The following is a 15,685-nucleotide window of genomic DNA, read 5'->3' on the forward strand; positions in this document are numbered from 1 at the left end:
AGCCCTTTTGTGATATTTTCAACATAAAAATGCACACACTGATAATTTGCATGAGAGCTTGCTTTAGGACACTAAACTCTCACAAGTGCCAGTCACTGACCACTACAGATAGATTTTTGAGATTTCATATCCCGAGACAATTGAGTGTTGAGGTTCCATTTATTCAATTCTGCCCTAAGTTTTTTTGCATACATTTCCTTTGAAAAGTGTGAGGCATTTCAGTGTATAAATGAAGAAATTAACTGTAAAATAAAATGTTTATTTTCTGGCAGTGAACAGCCCTCAGAAGTCATGTTGCCTCATTTGAATTTTATTTTACAGTATAGTTGTGCATTTAATATAATGGTATTTTAAATTATTTATTTATTTATTTTGAGATAGGGTCTCACTCTGTCACCCAGGGTGGAGTGCAATGGTGTGATCTCGGCTCACTTCACCTCCCAGGTTCAAGTGATTCTCCTGCCTCAGCCTCCCGAGTAGCTGGGACTACAGGCACGTGCCACCATGCCCAGCTAATTTTTGTATTTTTAATAGAGACAGGGTTTTATCATATCAGCCATGCCGGTCTTGAACTCCTGACCTCAAGTGATTCAGCTGCCTCGGCCTTCCAAAGTGCTGGGGTTACAGGTGTGAGCCACTGCAATCAGCCAGTTATTTTCTTTATAACTGGACTTAGGTTTAGAGACCAGATGAAACATTACCCAGAAGTTTCTGACAAATTTAAGAGGATATATAGGCCAAAAATTAAGGTGGTAATGAGAAAGCTAACCTTGCTATATACAGGGGATCTTGAGATGAAAATGGAGGAAGGAACATGGAAAGGGTTTTTTAAATTATTTTGAATATTGGAAGGGCTGGCATATGGAAGAGGGCATATCTTTTCATTCTTCAGGGCAGAGTTCAACCTACAGGTAGATGTGACGGTGATGCCAACTTGAGTTCTGTAATAAGAAGAAAACTCCCTGCAATCTCAGCTACTTAGAAGCAAGATCATTAGAGCTCAGGAATTTGAAGCTGCTGTGAACCATAATCATACCTCTACACTCCAGTCTGGGCAACAGAATAAGACCCTATTTCTAAAATAAATTTTAAAAAATGAAATAAGGCTGGGCATGGTGGTTCATGCCTGTAATCCCAGCACTTTGGGAGACTGAGGTGGGTGGATTGCTTGAACTCATGAGTTTGAGACCAGCCTGGGCAACATGGTGAAACCCATCTCTACAAAAAATACAAAAACTTAGCCAGGTGTAGTGGCTCATGCCTGTAATCCCAGCTACTTGGGAGGCTGAGGCAGAAGGACCACTTGAGCCGAGAAGGCAGAGGTTGCAGTGAGCAGAGATTGCACCACTGTACTCCAGCCAAGGCAACAGAGGGAGACCTCATCTCAAAAATAAATTTAAAAAATACAAAAATTAGCTGGTTGTGGTGGCACATGCCTGTAGTCCCAGCTAATCAGGAAGATGAAGTGGGAGGACTGCTTGAGCCTGGGAGTCAGAGGTGGTAGTGAGCTGAGATCACATCACTGCACTCCAACCTGGGCAATAGAGCCAGACCTTGTTTAAAAATAATAATAAATAAATAGGCCAGGCGCGGTGACTCACACCTGTAATCCCAGTACTTTGGGAGGCCAAGGCAGGTGGAAAACTGGAGGTCAGGAGTTTGAGACCAGCCTGGCCAACATGGCGAAACTCCATCTCTCCTGAAAATACAAAAATTAGCCAGGCATAGTGGCACATGCCTGTAATCCCAGTTACTCAGGAGGCTGAGGCAGGAAAATGGCTTGAACCAGGGAGGTGGAGGCTGCAGTGATCCAAGATCGTGCCACTGCACTCCAGCCTGAGAGAAGGAGTGAGAGTCTGTAGACCCCCATCCCCCCAAAAATAATAAGATAAAATAAAAAATGTCTAATGCCTGGAAAAGAGAGCTGGAATTTCAAAGATACTGAGAAAAGAAACATGCCAATATCTATGTTCAATCATTATTCATTACTTTTTCTTTACAATCACTTCAAAGTGGTCAATGGGGATGCCTGTAAACACTTTTTTTTTTCCTAAGATGGAGTTTTGCTCTTGTTGCTCAGGCTGGAATGCAGTGGCACGATCTTGGCTCACTACAGCCTCCGCCTCCCAGGTTCAAGCGGTTCTCCTGTCTTAGCCTCCTGAAGAGGTGGGATTACAGGCGCATGCCACCACTACCAGCTAATTTTTGTATTTTTAGTAGAGATGGAGTTTACATCATATTGGTCAGGCTGGTCTTGAACCCGACCTCAGGTCATCCGCCCACCTCGGCTTCCCAAAATGCTGGGATTACAGGTGTGAGCCGCCACACCTAGACCTGTAAACATTTTTTAAATTAGAAATGGATGAGAAATAGAAGGCAAGGTGCAAGGTTATTGCAACTTCCTCAAGGTGCCTCTGTAAAATTGAGCTAATACCAACTCCCAGGGTTATATTTTCAGATGAAAGAGACTAGTTCCAAATGCTGTCTGGGTTCTCCAGTCCATTTGTGGGGCCATTCACTACAAAATCTTCCGTCCTTTAAGCAGCATTAAAACGGGCCTTATTATGACCCTTTTACAAACATTCTCTTCAACTACACTCTCCTTGACACTCTAAAACTGAAGTCCAGCTATGTGAAAAACCCACCAAATATTTATGCTCAAGTGTTTTTGCTTAAACTGTATCTAATTTAGTGCTGTTGACATCAAAGGTAAAGGATTATGCTAGCACATGTTGGTCAATCTGACCCTGTCTAGAATGCATGCTTATTTTTATTATATGGCTGCAAAAATACTGTCACAAGTATCTATGACTAGTAGGTACATAAAAGTTATTAAAATGCATTCTCTTATTAAAGCAGTGCAAAGATATGTAAACAAGTAAATCTAAAAGCAAACATATTTCATTTGCTTAAATAACACTAAGGAAGCCACCAAAGCAAGGCTGTGCTGGCAGGCAGCAGGGAGATAATTTCAGTGATGATATGACATGATAAATTGCCTCTGCTGTAGATAATTTTCACTCCAGAAAAAAAATTAATCATCTACTCCTGTCACGTTGTTCTTTCCAGTGATGCGTATGTCAGTTACAGTATCTCTGGAGTCTGAGCAGGACCAAGTTTGTCCTTTGTGGCTGTACCTCCAAAGATGCACAACCACTAAAGAAAAATAAACCCACAAAGCCTTGCCTGCTTTTGGATAACTCCTAAAATGGAAATCTCATTGTTTGCATTCCATGTACGTGTTTGCATTAAGAGTCTGGAGATACCTATAGAATATTCATCTTTGGGCAAGGCACAATGGCTCACACCTGTAATCCAAGCACTTCGGGAGGCCAGGGCAGGCGGATCACCTGAAGCCAGGAGTTTGAGATCAGCCTGAGTAACATAGTGAAACCCCATCTCTACCAAAAATACAAAAAAATTAGGCAGGCATGGTGGTATATGCCTGTAATCCCAGCCACTTGGCAGGCTGAGGTAGGAGACTCTCTTGAACATGGGAGGCGGAGGTTGCAGTGAGCTGAGATGGTGCAACTCGACTCCAGCCTGGGCGACAAGAGTGAAACTCCGTCTCAAAGAAAAGAATAATCATCTTTTGGGGCAAGGGACTTTGAAAGGAGGCAAGAATAACTGTACTGTGACCCTGTGGAAGTTGGATTTGGCATTCTAGCACTTACCAGAGGTGTGAATCTAGGAAATTCACTCAACTCTTCAGTTTCCTCATCTGTAAAATATGAATAATAATCTACCTTCCTGGGGTTGTTAAGAAAACAAAGTGATATCATGAATGTGAGGTGTCTAACTACACAGTGTGTGTCTGTTAATTGGTAACTGGTGTTATTATTCAGTCACTTTAATATTTATTGTGCACCTTTTTGTGAAACACTGTTCTAGGTGCTGGGAATACTGCAGAGAATAAAGTCACCAAAAGCCTTTCACAGGAGACCTTAAATCTACTGCGGGGTTGGCTCGGCACTTTGAGAGGCTGAGGTGGGAAGATCACTTGAGCTCAGGAGTTCAAAACCAGCCTAGGCAACATAGTGAGACCTCAATTTTTGTATAATTTTTTAAATAAAAAAATTTAAATCTACTGAGGGGAAACAAACAAAAAGATCAAACACATAGTTTGTGAAAAGATAAAAACTGTTATGGAGAAAAACGTAGCAGGCCAAGAGAATAAGGAACGCTGGGAGTGGGGGTAGGTGGAAGTTTTGGATGGGTTGGTCACCTAAGATGGTGACAAGGGAGCTAAGACCTGAAATAAATGAATAAGTGAGCCAGGAGCCATGATGGTAACTGGGGGAAGTGCATTTCAGGTAGAGACAATAGCAACTCGAGAGTCCTGAAGTAGAAGCATGCTGGGCAGGTGGTTCAGAACAGCAGGGAGGCCAGTATAGAGTGGTATGAATGAATGAATGAATGAATGAATGAATGAATGACAGGGAAAGTAGCAGGGCCAGATCATGCAGGGCCTTGTAGGGCTTGGCATGTAGCAAGTGGAATAGGTATTATTATAACACAATCATCACCTAACTCACATATTTAAACAATCACCCTTTGCTGGTTTGAAAAGAAACTGTAGAAGGGACAAGAGTGGTAGCAGGGAGATCATTGAAATAACTAGATGAGAAGTGATGGTTGTTTGGATAAGAATAATAGCAGTGGAGGCTGTAAGACAGTCAGATTCTGGCTATATTTTGAAATTAGAGCCAACAGGCTTTCCTGATTTAGTAGATGTGGGGTGTGACTGAGAGAGATTGGAGTCCAAGATGATTCTAAGGTTTTGGTGCCTGAGTAACTGGAGGGATAAGATTGTCATAATCTGTGATGAAGGCTATACAGGCAGAGCAGGTTCTAGGAGATCAGCAGCTAGTTGTGAAACATGTTAAGTTTGGAGTGTCTATTAGAGATCCATGGGGACAGATTAAATAGGCAGTTGGGTATCCAAATCTAGAGTTCAAGGGGAGAGATTATACTGGTGTTATCAGTGTGTGGATTGTGTGTAAAACTGTAGAGCAGGATGAGATCACCAAGGACTAAGGATAGATAAAAAGGAAAAGGGATTGAGCTCTGGAGCACTTCAATTTTAAGAAGTGAGGGAGAAGAATAGGCAAATCCATACAGATGCAAAGTAGATTCTTAATTGTCAGGGTCCAGGAGTAGGGATGGAGAGTGATTGGTAATGCATAAAGGGCTACTTTTTGGGGTGATGGCAATGTTTTAGAATTAGTGGTGATGATTGTACAACTCTGTGAGTATACAAAAAAAAACTCACTATTGTATATTATGAAAGGTTACATTTTATGGTACGTGGATTATATATCATTTAGAAAAAAATAAGTCAGGTAGAAAAGGAGAAATCAGCAAAGGGAGATACAGAAGGAGATGGGAAGAAAATCAGAAGTAGATTATCCTAGAAAGAAAGTGAAAAAAAAAAAACAAAAAACAAATGTTGCAAAAGGAGTGTTTCGAATGCTGTTGAGACTTCACCTAAGGTGAGGACGGAAGGCTATATCATTGGGTTGAACATCATGAAGATCATTGATGACCTTGACAAGAGCCAGTTAGGTGGAATGGTGGTGGTGAAAGATGGCCTGTAGTGAGATGGGAAAAAGATCTCACTATTGGAGGGTGCTAAGGAACAAACTCATTATTATTATTATTACTGAGACAGGGTCTCACTCTCTCACCTTGGCTGCAGTACAGTGGTGCAATCCTGGCTCACTGCAACCTCCCCCTCCTGGGCTCAGGTGAATCTCCTACCTCAGCCTCCCAAATAGCTGAGACTATAGGTGTGCACCATCATGCCCCGCTAATTTTTGTATTTTTAGTAGAGACGGGGTTTCACCATGTTGACCACACTGGTCTCAAAATCCTGAACTCAAGCGATCCATCTGCCTCGGCCTCCCAAACTGCTGAGATTACAGGCATGAGCCAATGTGCCCAGCCCCAGCTCATTATTTTTAAAAACTGGTAAGTAAAGGGAAGAAATCAAGCATCTCTCCTGCCTTTCTACAGAAACATACAGTAAGTGAGGGAACATTTCTTTTTATAGAAGCATTCCAAGTAATAAATGAAGAAGGGATGACAGAATTCTAATATCACCACTTTGCAAACTGCAGTGGAGCACCAACAGCTGCCAACATCACACAGAGACACTATCACAACTCTGTATGTCCTAATGGAAGTACACACCACCACCAATGAAGTGATCGTGCAAAAAAAAAAAAAAAAAAAAAAAAAATCTGATTAAACTTCTAGATCCAACCAGCAACATACAGGAAATTCAAACGACAGAAGATCATGTTAAATGACACCACAAGGATGCAATAGTAAACTCCAGACTGTGGAATATTGTATAGAATAAACAACCAGTTTTTCCGACAAATATATTTTAAGGGAAAAAAATAAGCCAGGTGCAGTGGCTCACGCCTTTAATTCCAACACTTTGGGAGGCCAAGGTGGGTGGGTCACCTGAGGTCAGGAGTTCAAGACCAACCTGACCAACATAGTGAAACCCCGTCTCTACTAAAAATATAAAAATTAGCTGGGTGTGGTGGTGGGCGCCTGTAGTCCCAGCTACTCTGGAGGCTGAGACAGGAGAATCACTTGAATCCAAGAGGTGGAGGTTGCAGTGAGCTGAAATCGTGCCACTGTACTCCAGCCTGGGTGACAGAGTGAGACTCCATCTCAAAAAAAAAAAAAAAAAAAAAAAAAACAGAGAGAGAGATAGCGGGAGAATGTATAGATTAAGAGAGACATATCAAGTAATTGCAATGTGTGGACCTTATTTGGAACCAAATTTAAACAAACTTAAAAAAAATCGTGACATCATGAGACTATTACAAATGTGAAGAGGATATCAAATATATATTTTACAGATGTATACTAATTATATTGTAGTTAAGATTATACAATATATGGGGTTTGCTTCAAAACAATTTGTGAGGGAAGTGGGTAAAGAAACAGATGAAAAGGATGTTCACCATGGCAGAATCATTTTTGAAGCTAACCGGTGGGTGCCTCAGATTGATTATACTATTCCTTCTACTCTCTACTCTATGTTCTACTTTTATATATGTTTGAAATTCTCCATAACAAAAATTTGAAATATGTGAGGCAAATATGCCAAAATATTCACAGTCGTTGGTGCTGGATAATGGGAACGTAAGTATGATGTTACTTTCTGTAGTTTTCTCTGTTTTTACAATTTTTCACAAAACCCCAACAACTATACATTTTAAAATGCACTTGAAGAATCTTAATGTATGGTCTTATACTTTTCTGTACCTGTGGTGTCTAGACATTTTTTCTGGTACAATTGGAATTCTCATTATAGAACTTAGGAAGTCTTGTAAATCTCATGGAGTAGCATTTCTTAAGAATTCTTAAGATCATATTTTTGGGAGGTGCTGAGTACAGGAGACTTTATTGATGGTACATGACAAGATGAGGATCTCTAGGCCCCTCCCATTCTTCAGGGGGTCTGACATGGAAATGTGTCAAGGAGGAGAGAATATCAGTGTGCTGGGGGAATGAGTGGAATAGGGACTCCCCAACAGCTGACGGCCCAGCCTCTCTCTTCCTCTCATGTTCTTGCTTGGGCTGGTGGTCTGGGAGTTCTTACTCCTTAGAGGCTATGTAGACCATGGGGTTCACCATCCTGTTACTTCAGCCAAATTTATTGTCATAGCAGGAAATGAGCTTGACAAAGTGGTCCTTCAAGGTGGTGCCAGCCCAGCACTGAAAGTGGAATAGTGGGTGTTGCTGTTGAAGTCAAAGGATACAACCTGGTGCTCAGTATAGCCCAGGATGCACCTGAGGGGGCCCTCCTGAAGGCAGGTGAAGATGCCTGCCTCACCACTTGCTTGATATTATCATATTTGCCAGGTCTTTCCAGAAGGCAGATCAGGTGATGATCTTGGTCTGGCGTGGTGGGGGGTGAGAGTGCTAAGCAATTTGGAGTGCAGGAAGCATTGCTGACGATCTTGAGGCTCTTTTGGTACTTCTCATGGTTTATGCCCATCACAAACTTGAAGCCAGCAGTAGAGGGGGCAGAGATGATGACCATTTTGGCTCCCCCCACAATTAAGTCCTAGTTTTCTCCATGGCAGTGAAGACACCAGTGGACTCCACAGCATAATCAACGCCGGCATCACTGCATTTGACTTTGGTAGGATCTTGCTCCTGGAAGATGGCGATGGGATTTCCATTGATAATAAACTTCCCATTCTCAGCCTTGATGGTGCCGTGGAACTTGCCATGGGTGGAATCAGACAGGAACATGTAGACCATGTAGCTGAGATCAATGATCATGACAATATACACTTTGCCAGAGTTAAAAGCAACCCCGGTGACCACGAACCCAATACAGCCAAATAGTTTACTCTGGCCTTTATTTTTACCATGGTGTCTCAGGGACATGAGAAGATGGCGCTACACAAGAAGATGCAGTGGATCAGTTCTAGTGTCCAAGAGGAATAGAAGAACATGAATGGGCAGGAGGAAGGAGGGAGGGAGAAGAGAGGAAGAATGTGAGTAGAAGAGAGACTTTGGAGACAACACTTTCAAAGAGCTTTAGTGTAAAAGGAAAGAGAAAAAATGGGGCAGTTGCTAGAGAGGAAAGTGGGTCAAGAGACATGTTTGTTCACTGATGAGGATGATCTAGTAGAGCAGGAAAAATTAATGATTTAGAAGAAGAGAGGAGAAGTGTTATAGCCATGTTCTTAAGTAGGTGAGAGGGGTGGGAATCTAGTAGAGAAGTGGAAGAGCTGCACTTAGATGGGAGACACCTCTTCCATTGCAACATATTTGGTTGTGGGAGCTTTGAGAAGTCCTTTTTATCTTCTGACTGCTTCTATTCCCTCAATAAAATACGAAATGGGATCATCTCCTGAGAGTGAAGATGGGAGAGGAAGTGTTGGCACTTCGAAGAGAGAGGAATAGATGTGACACTCTTTGAGGAGAGTTGGCGAAGGAGTATCTAGGGAACTAATTTCGTTGCCAGGCAGGCAGCTCTAAAGACTCACTGGTGGCTAGCAGTCATTCATTTAAGGTGAGGCCAGTCATCAGCCATTGTGGTTTTGTACTTTCTCTCAGCCACATGTCGGCTACAGGCACAGAGCAGGTAGAGAGTTGAGGAGGGTGAGGAGCTAGAATGTATGCAAGGGAGTGATTATAGCAACTAAGCATTGAAAGAAAGTTCAGTAAGTTGGGGAGAGAGGACATCAAGTGGGTGGGGGACAGTGAAAATGAAGGAAGATGTATGTATTGGATGTCTCATCCAGGCAAAAATAGAGTCACTAGTGGGAGCGCGCTGGACAGGGAGAAGATGGTAGTCTCCTATCTAGTCTTGCAACAAGACATTGAAAGTTTGGGTAGAAAAATTGGTAACGATCAGGTCTAGGGTCTGATCATGGAAGTGAGTGGCTGAGGTGGGGTCAGGGCAGACAAGATCATTGAAGGAGAGGAGGTCAAGGAATGGAGAGGCCGTAGGTGGAAGGGTCTTCCTCATAGATACTGAGGTGGCAGTGGTGATATTACAAGAGGTTGTAGTAGTGGCAGTGGCAACAGCAGATGCAGTTGTTATGGTTGTCATTGCGAATAAGGAGACAGATGCAACTCTGTTAAGAATGCAAACATTGGCCGGGCGTGGTGGCTCAAGCCTGTAGTCTCAGCACTTTGGGAGGCCAAGGCAGGCAGATCACAAGGTTAGGAATTCAAGACCAGCCTGGCCCACATGGTGAAATCCTGTCTCCACTAAAAATTAAAAAATTAGCCAGGCATGGTGGTGGGCACCTGTAATCCCAGCTACTTGGGAGGCTGAGGTAGGAGAATCACTTGAACCTGGAAGATGGAGGTTGTAGTGAGCTGAGATCACGGCCTTGTACTCCAGTGTGGGCAACAAGAGCGAAACTCCATCTCAAAAAAAAAAAAAAAAAAAGCAAACATCTTCCTTACAGTGAGGTCTTCTCAGCATCCTCGTTAAAGGAGCCCTTCTCACACTCTGTCTTCTGCCCTATCACTACTCATCCTATTACCCTATTTTATTTTCTCGAATGCATTCATTGCTGTCAGAAAAATGGCATGCTTATTTAGTTGTTTTCCTTATCTGTCTTTTCCACTAGATTGTAAACTCCATGAATTTGCCTTTTGCAATGCTTCATTCTCAGGACCCATATGGTGCACTTAATAGTAGCCAGTTGAAAATGATGAAAAAAAAGAATGATGGAGTTTTATCATGCATGTGCTACATTCTAAGCACATAGGAGGACTCTTTATGGGAACTTTGGAAAGTTGAGAGAATGGAATGCATTTAGGAAAGAGTGTGCCTGCGTCAAGTAGGAGAGTGTTAGATGTTACACGTTGATTGAATATAAAATTCTCTGGAGTGACTTTCCCTGCACAGCCCGTTGAGGATCTGATCTGAGTTTCCAGGCAAAGAACCTGGAGCAGGTCTTTCTGTGTGATACACTGCCCGCTCCCCTTATCCTCTCCATACTTCTTAAATTTTGTTTCTTAGAGATTCATCTTAGGTTAACAGCCATGAGGAGCTGTCACTCATGTACTAATTTCTGGGCCAGGTGCAGTGGCTCACACCTATAATCCTAGCACTTTCGGAGGCGGAGGCAGACGGATCACTTGAGGTCAGGAGTTCAAAACCAGCCTAGCCAACATGGTGAAATCCTGTCTCTACTAAAAAATACAAAAAAAAAAAAAAATTAACCTGGCATGGTGGCAGTTGCCTGCTTTTAACTCTGGCAAAGTGTATATTGTCCCAGCTACTTGGGAGGCTGAGGCAGGAGAACCACTTGAACCCAGGAAGCGGAGGTTGCAGTGCCACTGCACTCCAGCCTGGGCAACAGGGTGAGATGCTGTCTCAAAAAATAAATAAATAAAATAAAATGATAATAATAATTTCTGAACAGAAGGACTCCTGATTAAGAGGAAGAACAAGTAGTTGATCTGAAGAAGAATGCTGTGGTGGGGGTTGTATAGAGTTACATGAGGTCACAAAGGGACCTGGGAACACAGGGTGTATCTGTCCATTTTCATGCTGCTGACAAAGACATACCTGATACTGGGCAATTTACAAAAGAAAGGTTTAATGGACTTACAGTTCCAAATGGTTGGGGAGGCTTCACAATCCTAGTGGAAGATGAAAGGCATGTTTCACATGGTGGCAGACAAGAGAAGAGTTTGTGCAGAGAAACTTCTCTTTTTTATTTTATTTTATTTTATTTTTTATGTTTTATTGTAATTTAGGTTCTGGGGTACATGTGAAGAACATGCAGGATTTTCGCATAGGTACATACATGGCAATGTGCTTTGCTGCCTTCCTCCCCATCACCTATATCTGACATTTCTCCCCATGTTATCCCTCCCCAACTCCCTACCCCACACTGTCCCTCCCCTAGTTCCCCCAACAGACCCCAGTGTGTAGTGCTCCCCTCCCTGTGTCCATGTGTTCTCATTGTTCAACACCCACTTATGAGTGAGAACATGCAGTGTTTGATTTTCTGTTCTTGTGTCAGTTCGCTGAGGATGATGGTTTCCAGGTTCATCCATGTCCCTGCAAAGAACATGAACTCATCGTTTTTTATGGCTGCATAGTATTCCATGGTGTATATGTGCCACATTTTCCCTGTCCAGTCTGTCATCAATGGGCATTTGGGGTGGTTCCAGGTCTTTGCTATTGTAAACAGGAAACTCGTCTTTTTAACACCATTGGATCTCATGAGACTTATTCGCTTCCCCAGGATGGGAAAGGCTTGCTACCATGATTCAATTACCTCCCACCAGGTCCCTCGAACAACATGTGGGAATTCAAGATGAGATTTGGGTGAGGACACAGCCAAACCATATCACAGGGTATTGGGAGAGCAGAAAAAGGAGGATAGGGATGAGATATAGGGGCATGCCAAAGACAAAATTACTTTGTTGTCAAATTCTGCCCAGATAAAGAAGAGGGATTCTACCCCTTCTTCCCCCAGGCTTGCCCTGTCTCCTTTACTCAGCTACACTGCTGGATGCCTGCTTGGTTCCCAACCTTTAAGGCAGGCATCCCCAAACTACGGCCTGCAGGCCGCATGCGGCCCCCTGAGGCCATTTATCCGGCCCCCCGCCGCACTTCAGGAAGGGGCACCTCTTTCATTGGTGGTCGGTGAGAGGAGCACAGTATGTGGCGGCCCTCCAACGGTCTGAGGGACAGTGAACTGGCCCCCTGTGTAAAAAGTCTGGGGACGCCTGCTTTAAGGTTTTTCGTCTCTAAATTCAGTAGTGTTGGACAAGCGCTCTGATACCTGCAGAGGGGGAAGGTATCAGAGTCCTTCTAGTCCTCTGCTAGCGGGTGGAGGGACAATCAAAGTTTAGTAGCCGGAGAGCTGGCTCTGGAAGAACAAGTAGGACCTCTTCAGCCAGACTATGTTAGAGAAGGGCATTCTTGGCAGAAGGAATATTGTATATAAAGGATAAGAGTCAGGAAACAGTAGGGCTCTCTGAAGAACTAGATTGTGTTCTAAGTGAATGACACGTAAGGTTTGTAATGGGTGAATGATAATCATTGATGAATGGCATATGGCACTGACGACTAGGCAGGGCCAGAGTCCGTAGGATCTTACATGTCTTGCAATAAGTTTTGACTTTGTCCTTGGAACTAGTTGGGGCTCCCCTCACCCCAATTCCTCATGACAGGGAAATATATAGTATTGTGCATTGTAAGATTTCAAAACCTTGCTAGTGAGTGGCCTGCTCAACATTGTTTAATCCAGTTCAATTTAAGTAGGGGATGTTTTTGAAATTTTTTTCTTCATTTTGAAGGTACACTTTTTATCAGTTTGGAAAATGCTATGCAGACAATCAGAAGCTCTGAACTTTTAGGAAGAGAGGGAAATGATTATTACTGGTTGCATATAGACTCAAATGCAAGGAGACTAGGTCTCAGGACCTGAATCGAGGAAAAGCCAATGAAAATACGGCATGGTAAGGTGGATTTGAGAAGGATAGTAATGATAAGCTTTAGTGGCCGGTTGGATATAGAAGGTGTGGGATAGGAAGGGATCTAGGGTGACTTATAAATTTCTGGGATGGCTTTTTAGGCAAATCATACTCATTAAAGGAGTAGAGGGAAGTGGTGGTGGCTAGGGTGTGGGACAGATTTTTTGGAAGAAAGGTAAAACAAATCTATTGAATTTTAGCTGTCCAAAAACATGTATAATAGACAATTGAATCTGTGGATCTGGAGCACCCGAGAGATCAGTGCTGAAAATATGAATTGGTGGTTGCCATGGTAGATGGTCCGATAGTGTCGTCCCTGATGAGATTGTTACAAAAATACGAGCCTCAGGAATATTAGTCATTAAAAAGTGGGCAAAGGAAATGGAGGCTTGGTAACCTGGCTACCTGCCCCAACACAGAGGCTAGTACAATGTGTATAAACTGCACCTCAGCAGAATTGTGGGAGGTAAAATGGGCATTTGTGAGCCATCTTAGAAACCTAGACACAATTTTCCTGATTAAAAAATGTATTTCAATAACATTTGGAGCAACAACTGGTTTTTATTTTATTTTGAGATGAAGTCTCACTCTGTCACCCAGGCTGGAATGCAGTAGTGTGATCTTGACTCACTGCAACCTCCACCTCCCAGGTTCAAGCAATTCTCCTGTCTCAGCCTCCCTAGTAGCTGGGACTATAGTCGCACTCCACCATGCCCGGCCAATTTTTCTATTTTTAGTAGAGATGGGGTTTCACCATATTGCTCAGGTTGGTCTCGAACTCCTGACCTCAGGTGATCCACCCGCCTCAGCCTCCCAAAGTGCTGGGATTATAGGCGTGAGCCACCGTGCCCGGCCAAGAATTGGTTTTTTAATGAATTTTTGGAAAATAGCCCCTTGAAAAACAGTACTGCCTACATGTCATTCCTTAATTTGTTGGTAAGCCTTTCAATGTCAAAATGTCAAGTCACCTCCATGCTGGACTTTCTGGGGAAAATGAAAAATGCTAATCTTGGTTAAGTGAAGATTATCTTTTCCTGTTTTTGAAAGGCAATATTGGTTGAAAACTGGTAAGTAGCGAGATAACCTGCAAAAGTGCTTTGTAACTTAAATATCCCTTTACAGATTACTATTGTGGTTGTTATAGTACCTAAACACATTGATTTAAATTTAAAAAAAAAAAAAAAAAAAACGTGCAGCAGGGCAGGATGACTGACTGCAACCATAGGCTGCACCCCGACCTGCAAATGTTGCCTTTCCTCCTGGCTCTGTGTCCACTTTCTCACATCCCATCCCTTCTCCGTTTGTTTATATCAGACTTCCTTGCCCCTTCGCCTCTTCTAAAATAGATCCTGTCAAGGACACTAACAGCTTCCCTGTAGCCAATGCAACAGTAATTCTACTGCCTCCATCTGAAGGCTCAGCAGTAGCATTAGGCACACGAACAGCTTCTTCCTCCCTGAAACAGTTTTCCTCTCATCTGCTTCACAGAAACGACTTCTTGGATTTCCTCTGTCTCACTGGCTACTTTTCCTTCTCCTCCACTTGGCCTTGAAATGTGGTGACCTCTAAATGTGCCTGTTTCTCTTAGCATTCCTCTCCACTCCCATGGCCTCGACTGTCACACAACTCCTGTCTCTGGACTAACAGCTCTTCCTAGGCCAGAACACTCCCCTGTATTTCCATCTGCCTCCTGGACATCTCAAACTCGGACTGTGCCAAGCACAGCTCTCATCTTGCCTCCATCTCCTCTCCAAATCTCATACCCTGTTTCCGCCATCTCTTTATTATTATTATTATTATTATTATTATTATTATTTTGAGACAGAGTCTCGCTCTGTCGCCCAGGCTGGAGTGCACTGGCTTGATCTTGGCTCACTGCAACCTCTGCCTCCCAGGTTCAAGCTATTCTTCTGCCTCAGCCTCCCAAGTAGCTGGGACTACAGGCATGCTCCACCACGCCCAGCTAATTTTTGTATTTTTTACTACAGACGGGGTTTCACTATTTTGGCCAGGCTGATCTCGAACTCCTGACTTCAGCTGATCTGCCCGCCTCAGCCTCCCAAAGTGCTGGGCTTACAGGAATAAGCAACCTCACCTGGCTGAGCCATGGTCTTTTCAAAACATAATTTGGATTACGTCTCTCCCTAACTTAACACTGTTTAATGGCTTCTCCATTATTTTCAGAACCAAAATCCCAAACCCATAACATGTCCATGTCTGCTCTCCGGTCTCATCTCCCATAACCCCTCCCCGCTCCTGAACGTCTGTAAGCGTTTGTTGGTTCCTTAGATATGTGCTGCACTGTGAGTACTACTGGCCCTTCACACTTGTGATCCCTTCTGCTTACACAGAGGAGCACTCTTCCCTCCACACACCCTCTCCCAGTTGACCTGGCTAACTTCTACTCGGCTTAAATGCCTCTTCCTCTCTCTTCCTCTAGAAAGCCTTCTCTGAATCTTACACTCAGCCTTCAGAACCTTTACTCTATGTTTCCAGAGCTCTCTGCTTTTCCTTTCATAGCATTGATCTAACTGCACTGTAACTACCTATCTATCTGTCTGCCTTCCCAACTAAATTATTAGCTCTGGTGGGAAGGGGCATCTTCTCTCTTTTTGTAAAAATTTAATTTTATTATTATTAGTTTTGGAAAGGGGGTCTCACTCCGTTTCCCAGGCTGGAGTGCAGTGGGGTG

The sequence above is a fragment of the Saimiri boliviensis genome, chromosome X (assembly GCF_048565385.1).
Source record: "Saimiri boliviensis isolate mSaiBol1 chromosome X, mSaiBol1.pri, whole genome shotgun sequence".
NCBI lineage: Eukaryota > Metazoa > Chordata > Mammalia > Primates > Cebidae > Saimiri > Saimiri boliviensis.